This window comes from Lineus longissimus, chromosome 18 (genome assembly GCF_910592395.1).
Source record: "Lineus longissimus chromosome 18, tnLinLong1.2, whole genome shotgun sequence".
NCBI lineage: Eukaryota > Metazoa > Nemertea > Pilidiophora > Heteronemertea > Lineidae > Lineus > Lineus longissimus.
In genome coordinates, this window is record NC_088325.1 from 6,020,472 (window position 1) to 6,032,043 (window position 11,572).

Sequence of the window (11,572 nt, forward strand, 5' to 3'; positions counted from 1 at the left end):
ACTATGTCCCCTCGTCGCTCGTTTCCTTGCAAACCTATATACCTGTCAGCGAGTCAGAGTCAGATGGGATGACCATATAATATAACATATCTGATCAGCGTTTCAAATGGTGTGAAGCACCCACTTACTCTTTAATCTATATCCGGATGTATTACTTGTGGAACTGAAGAACAATGGAGTAAGGTGTCATATTGGTCATATCTTTGTCAGCTCATCTGCTTATGCGGCTGACTTGATATTGTTGGCTCCATTGATAACCTCTTTAAAAAGCATGTTAAGGGTATCAACATTTTCTCTTTAAGGTATGTACAATTTTCTCTCGTCTTTGGACGAGGTGTTGACAGAAACATCAATTTAACGGTTGACGGTGTGGTTCTTCAAGCTGGTAGGTGCGAAAAGCATCTAGGAATCCCGTTTGGACCGGCTGCAGATGCAGCCAGGGTTGAAATCTGTATCAATGAATTGTATAGGGGGCAAATAGCCTTTTAGCTCAGTTTGGTCATGCGAACACGGATGTAAGATATTTGCTGTTTAAGCGCTACTGCATGCCACTCTACGGTTCTGTCATGTGGAACCTGTCTAGCACATTCATGGCCAGATTCTATACAGCCTGGAGAAAGTGTGTTCGTAGAGTCCTAAATATTCCTGCTAGAACTCATAATAGTTTAACAAGCCACATTACTGGATAATGTGATATAGAAACCGAAATTGAGGGCAGAATTCTGAACTTCTAAACTTCCGACATTCCGTAACCCACAGTGAAAATACGTATGCAAGACTTTGTATTAGAATGACCTAAAATGGCGGGATGTCCTCTTTGGCGTCAAGTTTACGCCACATCCAGAAAAGACAGAGAGCTAAACCTGCTGACCATGTTGTGATGCAGAGGGGCAGTGTTTATTGCCGATCTTATCAAATTAAGAGATGAATTACAATATGAGAGAAGGAATGTGAACGAAATTATAGAATATTTTTGTACGGTTTGAGATGTGAAAATTGATTGTATTGCTTTGTCGAAGCACCCTTGCACTATGCACCTTCTGCACGAGATTGAATACGTTCGCTGCATATATACATGTAGAAACACTTCGTACAATCCTTGAAGAGAGGTAATCCCCGTGAAGTTACTAATCTGCTGATGCTATATGGAGTTCAAGTTTTTTATAATTCTGATTTTAAACTCGTGATACTTTCCAGTATATATTACACACACCGGGAAGCATTTTGTTTTAAACATAGGATCGTATCATTGATGATGTTTTTAATCGTCTAATTACAATTATACAAATATGCATATAGTGCCTGACTGTGTAAAAGTTTGAAATATAATGTCCCAGGATAAAGTGTCTTCGGGACAAATGTTTATCACACGCGATACTAATCCGAACACACTTTAAATTGTTCAAATTGACTAAAACTGTTTTGCGATTCTTCTTTAGAACTACGAAAAAACTTCAGCTACTAGACAAAGGACAATTCTAACAATATGATATTGAGACAACCTTTCATTGACCCTGGTGCGCGGTTCACGTCGTAAACGTGTGACCTTTGGTGCAGGATTTCCCGACAACTAGATTTATTTCACCTTTGAAAATGAAAATGTTAAAGTGCGGCCATGAAGGTTGGAAGATATTAGAACTCATGATCCGAATGGGTCTGATGTTTGGGCCTGTAACCACTCTGCTGCCACTGTGCTTCAAGTAGTCACAAAGTCACTGTCAGACTTTCGAACAATGAACACAATTTCAAATGCCAGTCTTTTCAAATACTTTTACAACCATATAGCTTACTGACTGATATAGGTACCGACTGTTCCCATTTTAAAGTTATAGGCCGAGCTTGGTATTCCAACTGTGGAAGTTGGTATTTTGGTTTCATTTTATTGAATACTATCATTCCTAATTGCTACATGTAACTTACAAGCTCTTCGCATATTCTTTTTGTCACAGCATCTGGATATCACTCGTTTGCAGGAGTAATTTCACGCTAACACCACGCATGTTTAGCATTTTGTCATATCACAGCGATTACCGGTTTCTCGTATTTTGGCACAAGGTTTGGCTCAACTGACACTGCTGCTGCTAATATGTAATTTTACGTATTGGCCTTCGAAACAAGACTTTATAAGACAAAACGTCCAAAAACAAATCGACCTCTATCATTCCTATACACCTTTCCAGAAATGGGGCGCTGCGCATGTCCGAAATAGTGATGTCATAAGGGGAAACTAGGCCTTATGGTGGAGGGACAAAGGAGATAGTCATGATCGACAAACACACTTGAATGCCTTTAATGACGGACAAGGGGGAAAAGTTAGTTACAATGCAAGCGACCAATTTCGGGAACCACGTATATATCATTGATTTTTGAGGGAAATCATGGGTTGCAAGGATTTCCCGCAGCATGTTTTGATGACTACTTTAATGTTGTCAAGCGCCGCCTTTGGTCAATTTTTGAACTGAAGGTTGGGCATAAAACAGCTATTTGCTTTTCCATAACGCTCCCCTCAGGGATTTCAAGGTAAATCGTTAATCCCACCAAATGCGATCGAGTTTTCTCGTAAAATATCGTGTTTCGAAACTCGAAAAACTACAAGAATCTCTAGCCGCAGGGAGTCTCAGGCGATTAGAAACCCCTACTAATTTACGAGAGATGACGATGCTGAAACAGAACACGATCGAAATACGAGACAAATACTAGATCTGGGGTTCATAGTGTGACATCCTGACATGATGTCACACCCAATAGAGTTGTCCCCTGAACGGGACAGTTCTAGTGTTCCTACTGCACCGGTCTAGTATGGATATAATAGGGTATTGTGTCGGTTACCACATTGGTAATATTATGAAATATGGCTCGAATTAACACCAAGTCCATTTCAGTATTACTGACAACGGACTGTTACGGTACAATTATCATGGATGTATAGGTCTATTTGTATGCAAACCTGTACGTCCTAAAGGCCTGGTTATGCTTCAGACGAATGCGACCACGCGACTTTCCGCGCGACTTTCCGCGCGACTATCCGCGCGAATCGCCGTTCATACATAACCCGGTTATTGATGCGGCATGTCGTAATTCGCGACCTTGTCGAGCTGGACGTTTGTATAGGCCTACATGTACTTTCTTTTTATACATAATTTGGTTTATTCATCAAAAAAGTTTACATAAGAATTACTACAGTCACAGGGCTGAACATTAGCATTTTTACAATACTTCCACTACCTAACCAAGCAAAATGGCGTCTTCCTCAGACACTGACACCGCTGATGAAATTTTGGCAGTGTACCTGTACACACGGAGGACAAGGAGGCAGAGGCGTATACGTGTGCAAGAGATTTTGCAGAAACGAGACAAATACGGAGAATACCATCATCTAGTGAAGGAGCTTCACTTTTACCCTGACAAGTTTAAGGAGTACTTTAGGATGACAGAGGAACAGTTTGACTGTGTCCTGGGAATGGTACAGACGTATAGTATTGTTTTTTTTTGGATTTCAAAAAAAAGTAGCCCGGTTGTATCCCGCGACATTGCATCGACGAAGCCTACAGTAAACTGAGCCACGTGTGTCGATCGCCACGTGGTTGCAGATGAACGTAAACAAAACATCTGATTGTTTGTTAAGAAATATGCCGCGCGACCTTTTGCCAGAAATTCGCTCTGGGGGCAATCTGGTCGGCTTTTCGCGCGGACAAAAATACAGCAGCGTTCGCGGTCGTAGTCTGTATGAACGACTACATTTAAATTCCATTTAATCAATCCAACGCGAACGCCGCGTCCGCGTTCGTGGTCGCGTTCGCGTTCGCATTCGTCTGCAGCATAAATAGGCCTTGTACCATTTGCCTGGTGTTGCCGAAAGCGTTAAAAATGGAAAACCCAGCTCTCCTTGCCATGGCATATACCATCAACTTTGATGAACTGTGTGAGTTAGCCCAGGCCATGTTTTCGATCGTGGTAACTGAAGACAAGTTTAGGGACATTTATAGTGGATTATTTCAGAGGTTCTATGTCCGTCGGACTGGCAGAGACATTTACGGCGATTTAATGAGGAAGCACCGACTTTTTTGGACGGTCACTGGAATTACCTCAGATGAGTTTGATACTATTTTTGTTGAGATCAGAGATGCTATTCTTCCAGGACGTCGTGGACAGGCCTTGACACCAAGAAATATACTTCTGCTTTTCCTGATATGGATGCGACAATATCCCTCCTATGGACTGCTTTGTTTCATTTTTGATGTCAATGAACAGTATATACAGAAGATAATCACTCCCATGATTCCGCTAATGGCAGTTACATCATATCATCGATATGTCAGATGGCCAAACAGAAAAGAATGGCGCCAGATGACCCCACTAGCAAGGAACTCTTTAGCGATTGTTGATGGCACACCCCATCTAATCCGCAGACCATGGAAAGGGAACCTTCAGCGACTATATTACTCGGGGCATCGAAAGACCCATGTATTCAACAACCAGGTGGTTGTTGATGCGGACAACTACGTCATTTGTTGCCGACCAGGATATCTTGGATCAACCACGGACTCATTGTCGTTCAGGTAACTTTTTGATATAGTTTTCGCAAAGACCCCAAAACGCCAACGCGATCTCAAGCATTTTGTTCGGTGCTCGCATCGAACAACGGGGATCATAACTGTGATAGAGGCAGCAGCACAGAGTAATCAGTCCTATATAATGGATGTCTTTTGTGTGGGAAATTGATAAGGAATTGAATGTCCCTTTCAATTCAATTATGTTGACAGCTTTAAGCAGCGACACCTGTTGAGGAATTGAGTTAGGTTCCTCATTGGCTAAAATGCCAGACCCGGCATCTGTGAATATACATTTTTTAGATATCTAATGACAGAACCAAATCCGCGATTGTCAAAAGTAATGATACAGAACACCATCCTAACTTTTGAATAATCTGATTAATGTTTTTCAGGTTGATGCACCCATTTAATGTTCCCGAGGGTGTTAATGTCCTAGCAGATCAGGGTTATCCCAACGAGGCGCCCCTACTTGTGACAGCCCGACAACATGGACGAGAAGTTCGTGCTGCAAGAGTGAGAGTAGAACACGCGTTGCATGATATAAAGATCTTCCGTTCAGCAGGAGTTCGTTGCCGTCACCGACGCAAGACAATTCCATCGATTTTTGGATGTACCTCTGCCCTAAGGAATAGGCGACGAGCTGCACTGCGAGTGAAGAATGTTCTACTTGGTTGAATCCTGTGGAATGTGGTAGCGGTATGTATAGTCTAAAGATGCAGCAACCAAGTTTGGACAGAAACATAGTAGCATACAATTGATAACAATTGTAACAATATTAGCTTTTCACCTTTCGTTTCATCTGGGGACAACTCCTGGGTTCATATTTTACATACACCCGCTGTGTAACAAGTCCCTGTTTTCCAGGTTGGGATTTTAGATGCAACCGTATCAATTTTACTGGATCAAATTTTCGTGTTTGAAGGCCATTTTTATCAAAACTGTGCTAAGTTGGACCTTCAAACTTTAGGGATACATTTGTCCTTGGGGAATCTAGTGATTGAGAGCCTCCTGGTAAGTTGACAAGTAGGTGAACGCTTGTATTTCACCATTTTTATGCTGCGATTTGTGACTTTTTGTAAACTGTCCATGTTGGATGACGTCAGACTTATGTATTGTTTTGATGAGTGAGCGGTGAACTTTCAGATTGCAACTTTTCAAAGTAGTTTAATGCAGGTAAATATGTGTATGAAAGTAATTTCAAAGGTACCATTTAGTTTAGGAATATCTATAGAATATTTTGTGTTATTTTCAAAGTTGTGACTTGGGGGAATTAGTTGTATTTTGTACCTGAAGTTTGCACATGTTTCAAAACGTGTTTGTTTTGGTTAGCATTTCGAGGGTCTGTAGCCCGTGGGTGACCCCCGTGGATGCTGTATAAAACCTTGATTAGCCTGGTTAGCCTCAGATTGCCTTGACACATGGCCTAATTAACAGCTCTAAAAGAGACAACCGTATTTTTAGCAGGATTTATTTTACCAAAGTAAATCTGCTGTGCAAGCACCAGTGCGCACTACATTGGTAGATGCAAGCCTGATCTTAGTGCTTTGCTACTGTTTCTGGCTAACAGGTAGGTGGCAGAATTTGCCACTTTCAAGTTGACATTTTGACTTAGAGTAACTAAGTGTTTTGACTTAGAGTAACTAAGTGCAACCCATATTTCATTTATCATCCTAGCATTCTATATATAACAATGTCGCAGCAGTTTGTGCCATTGGAGGCACCTAGTGTGCATATATATGCAGATGATATTGTAGTAATTGGCACCTTTCTTGAATTGGAGGATTTGATTGCCTTCTTACAAGAGCTATTAGAATTACTCTATCGCTTGATAAATGGAGAGGACATCGACATGGGGTTGTATCCAGCCATAAATCACCTGTTGTAACTTTTGGGAGTTATTGGGGAAAATAGCCACAGTCTTTTTACCAAACTAGTATAAAAACCCTTGATTGAATGCTTGCGCCACTGTAGAATCTGTAACCGATGTATTTTATGCCTGTTGATAGTCTGAAGGGAAATTAAATGATTTAAAAGAGAACCAGAGTTTGTCTTTTGTGGTTTGCCATGGTCAGATTGTTCAATTCTCAAGACTCATAATATCACATCTCCTGGTATTGGAAAAGGGAACACCAGAGTTGGTGTTGTAGCTAAAAAGGTCCTAGCGTCGCAATAGTCCTGAGACTATTATCGACCATAAGTATTGTCCTGGTTGTGACATTGTTGTGACATTGTGTTGGTCCTCAGTTTAAGACGTCCTTATCGCTCTGGCCAGGCTTTTCTGCTACACAATAAAGAAACAAGGATTGTTGTTTTTAAAGAAGATATTTCTTTTATCTCATAAAATATACAGTAAGGCAAAGCTATATACTTAAAATCATAGCAAACTTTTGTCATATGTATTTTTAGCTCCTAGCACTGTATATTCAATCAGGCAGTATATATTTCTACCACAAATTCAATTTCTGAATATTCATTCTCTGCCATAGAATTGCCCAGTAGATAAAGTTTATGAAAGATTCTCACCATCATCTTCCCTTCCAGCATCCAACCTCCTGACGTAGCGTGTCATCAGACCAGACAACTCCCGATTGTTGTCAAGCCTTTCCTGGAATTGACGCATTAACTGCTGCAGTAGGATTTGGTTCTGGACCTGCAGTTGCCGTAACCCTCCTCTGGAAATGGACAGTGATAGATAGATTGAAAACTTTATAGAAACTCATCACTCTGCTGTTCATTGTTTCATGATTTATCTCTGTGTACATAATAACTGTGAATAAATTGCTGAATTTTGCTTTTAATTCGGAAACATGCTTTGACGTTTTTGTATGGAAAGACCTAGATTTTAATTTCCAAAAATGGTAAATACCGATAGGCTAATGAAAAAATAACAAGGAACAAAAACGTTTCTATAATAAACTCACCTTGGAACTTGGTTTTGGGCATCAGGATTCGCTGGACCTGGTTCCTCTTCATCTGGTGGTGGATTTTGTGGGTCATTTTGTCCATTGTTTGCTTGACCTGGTTGTGGTTCGTCTTCAGGTAGATTATTGTCTTGGTCATCATCCTGGTCATCGAGAGGTCTGGCGACGGGGTCTGCTGCCTCTCTTGCCTCTGCGTTTACCATGAGATCCTGAAAATAGCATTTTTCTTTTCACACAAATTTTTTAAAATCATGCAGCAGCCAATGTAGATACTGTCAAGTATCAATTGTGACAACTGCAAAGTATTGAAATTGTGAGAAAATTGTATTTGAAACTAACATGAAGAACAATGAAAAAACAAAGCAAGTACTTAAAAAATGGACAGATGTGAAGTTTTATCTACCTGCAATGCTTGGGGATTGATGACATTCTCCAGGTCATATGCAAACCTGGCATCCCTACGATTGGGATCAGGGGGAAGATGTCCTGCAACTGCATCTCTCGACTGCGCGATTCGGCGTCTGACACTCTTCAACCTGTTTCTGATTGGCTGGAGATTTCCTGAGGCATAAATACGCCGAGCATGGGGAGTCAGTTGTTCTTAGCCTCCAAGGTGCGCTGCGATCCTTGCTGCATCATTACCAAATTCTTGTGTTGCTTCTTCGTATGCACGAATTTCAGCTTCAGTGACCCTGTCCGCTCGAGCCATCATGAATGAATGCTACAATCACAGTTCCAGGCACTGTACTTTCTGCACCGCACTGTTCGAAACAATAGCTGGACTGTTCCGGAATGTTCCAGCACAGTTCTGGCTTTGGTCATCCAACCATGGTATTCAATAGAATTTTTTAGACTGGACACCCAAGCCTAGACTATCATGATCAGTTGTGGTTGACTTAAGAAGGCGAGTGAATTCAAACAATAGACCTAGTGATTCTAGGCCTAACTGACAACTGTAATTGAGATGTGGTAATGATGGCCATGTCATACCGCGTGGTTATGGTGTGGTTATGGCTATGTTTATTCGTGCAATAGATCTGTAATCTACCATGGCACAGTAGGAACATTGAACTGTCCCGTTCAGGGGACAACTCTATTGGGATGTCAATTGAATCGAGGTGGTGATCGAGAACTGCTTTGTACCGCATTAGGTCATCCTCTGTAACTTTATCCCAAGAGGTTATTTATGGTTCGCTCATCAACGCTGGCATCATCAATGGCCGCTGTACACGGTCAATCATTTTCATCAAACTTTTTCATCAATCTTTTTGGTCAAATTTGTATGTAGAGGGTCCCGCCATACACGGTCAATCATTTTTATCCAATCATTCACAAAATGGCTCCCGTGCAGTCATAACTGCTTGTGGCCGTTGCTGCGTCAGCTGCCGTTGCTGCTATGGCAATAGCCATGGCCGCATTGAAGAAGAAACGACGACGACGACGCCGATATTGGACACGGCCATGGATCCTTCGAAGAGCATCCAAAGGGGCATATGCCATGCTAAACGAGGAGCTCAGACTGGAAGACCCCGCTTCTTACAAAAACTATCTGCGTATGGATGAAGAGATATTTGCTGATCTCGTTGATAGAGTCACTCCATACGTTTATAGGTCAGACACCAATATGCGCCAGGCATCCACTCCTGCCGAACGTTTAGCGGTGACGTTGCGTTTCTTGGCAACTGGAGAAACATTCCAAAGTCTAGAGTTCTCAACAAGGATTAGCGCCTGCACGATAGGTAGAATTGTTCCAGAGATGTGCGATGCCCTCTACACGGTTTTGAAAGGCGATTTCATAAAGGTAATACGAACACTATGAAAATGACACTGCAATGTTTTCCTTTTAACCATTTTTTATTTCTTGCTGTAGCTGACTTTACAATAACAAAATACTTAAATGCACAATCATTCAGTACTGTAAAATGTTTGCATTATGGCATTACCAAGAATATCAGCGGTGTTCCCCATGCTACATGCATTTGAAGTTGTTACATTTGGAAAATATTTACGACTAGGCTGACCGTTATACGTCATGATGGAACACTGCTGGTTGTAACCATGTTTTCCAGGAGGAACTGTTGCATTATTAATGTGCTGCGGAGGGACTCTTCTAGTCAACTGAGTATTTCTGCCCAACTCAGACTCTTGCGCATCAAGAAGCGCCATGTTAATTTTCCTTTTTGCACTTTGCCTTATGTCAGCATGCTGCAGGCTGCGCATTTCGCAAGCCACAAATTTACCAAAAATATCAAATTGGTCCTCGTTCTGCGTTGGTGTAATAGTGCTTTCATTCATGTTTTAGCTGACAACAGCATCTTTCAATTCAGTCAAAGCATCAGCTGCTGTATGCAACATCGACTCCTCTACAGAACGACTCTTTTTCGCCCTTGGTTTAGGTCTACTCGGTTCCTGGGATGTGCACGGTTTTGCTGAGTATCCTACCGATGGCGTTCCAGGACGTGGTGATTCATCATGCAACTCTTGGTCGGAGTCGTCATTAGCAGAGGAGTCCTGAAAGTGGAGGTTAACATTGCAACTTTTCCTTTTTTCAGATGCCAGCGAACGCACAAGAGTGGCTTCAGGTTTCTAGAGATTTTGAGTACAGATGGAATCTATCCCACTGTCTTGGAGCTATCGACGGCAAACATGTGACTTTTCGCCCACCTCTGAAGTGTGGATCGTACTTTTTCAACTACAAGAATACCCATAGTTTGATTCTATTCGCTTTGGTTGATGCAGACTATAAATTTCTTATGATTGACGCAGGGACAAATGGCCGTGTGGGAGATGGGGGTGTTTTTGCTAAAAGTGACCTAAACAAGGCTATAGTAGACGGAAGTATAGATTTTCCAGATGCTGAACCCCTGAAATATTGTACCGCCCCAATTCCTTATTTTTTGGTAGGAGACGATGCATTCCCTCTGCATACTTACATGATGAAACCGTACCCGTTCCGAAACCTTGATATTGACCACAGAATTTTTAACTACAGGCTGAGCAGGGCGAGACGCGTTGTTGAGAATGCGTTTGGGATTCTGGCAAATCGCTTCAGAGTCCTTCTTGCACCGATGTTATTATCACCCGATAAGGTAGAGAGAGTAATCCTTGCTACATGCGCCCTTCACAACTATCTCCGCACGAGGAGCCCTGCTCGGTACTTCCCTCCTAGTTCCATGGATAGAGAAGACACGAGCAGAGGCCAGGTAACAGTAGTAGCAGAAGTAGCATATGAACGCATCTCATCTCAAGCTGGCAACAGGTCTACAAATGCGGCTCAGGCTCAGAGAGACTACCTTTGCTCCTATGTCAATAATATTGGTCGAGTATCGTGGCAAGGTAAATTTGCAGCGTAGAATGAGGCAGCCATTCTTGTATAACTGTGTGTGTGCAGTCAGTGAATAATTCTGTTGTAGTCAGAGAAATAAAATGATGTTAAGAATTAATTACCTTGTCAAGTGTTTCATTGCAATATGTGCCTCTCGACATTGAGCAAGAACTGGGCCTCGCCTCTACGTGGTCCTTAAGAAAGAGCAGCTTCTGGAACCACCATACGGTTGGCTTGTGCACATCCTTTGCCGCACCACCACTTCTTTTGGTCTTGTTGATCTTCTCCATTTCCCTAGCAAAGTTGCTACGTAGCCCGTTCATTTTTTTCTTCACGTCATCAACCGTGCAGTCACTCTTTTCCTTGCAGACATCCTCAAGTACCTCTTGGTAGGCCAGTTCCTTCTTAACGCGATTGTGGTACAGGGCATCTTTGGTGTTGTATAGGATTGGGTGGGCCCTATACGACTCTATCATGATTTCCACTGCCCTCTGCGTCCAGCCCATGTTGTCGTCTATGAGAGGCAAACTGTGGAATCTAGGCCTTGCATTACAAACCCGTCAAATTGCATAACCACCGTCATCATGAAGGAGGAATGGACGATCATTGATTTCGGTGAACCCACGAACAATTCAATTCAATAGGGTTAATTGTTCAATAAATATCCATGCCCGCTGTACACGGTCAAATTTTATCAATTCGTCATTCAAAAATAGGACCGGCTCTATTCCATCAATCTTTGATTGATGGAAAATATTTCATCCAATTTCCCA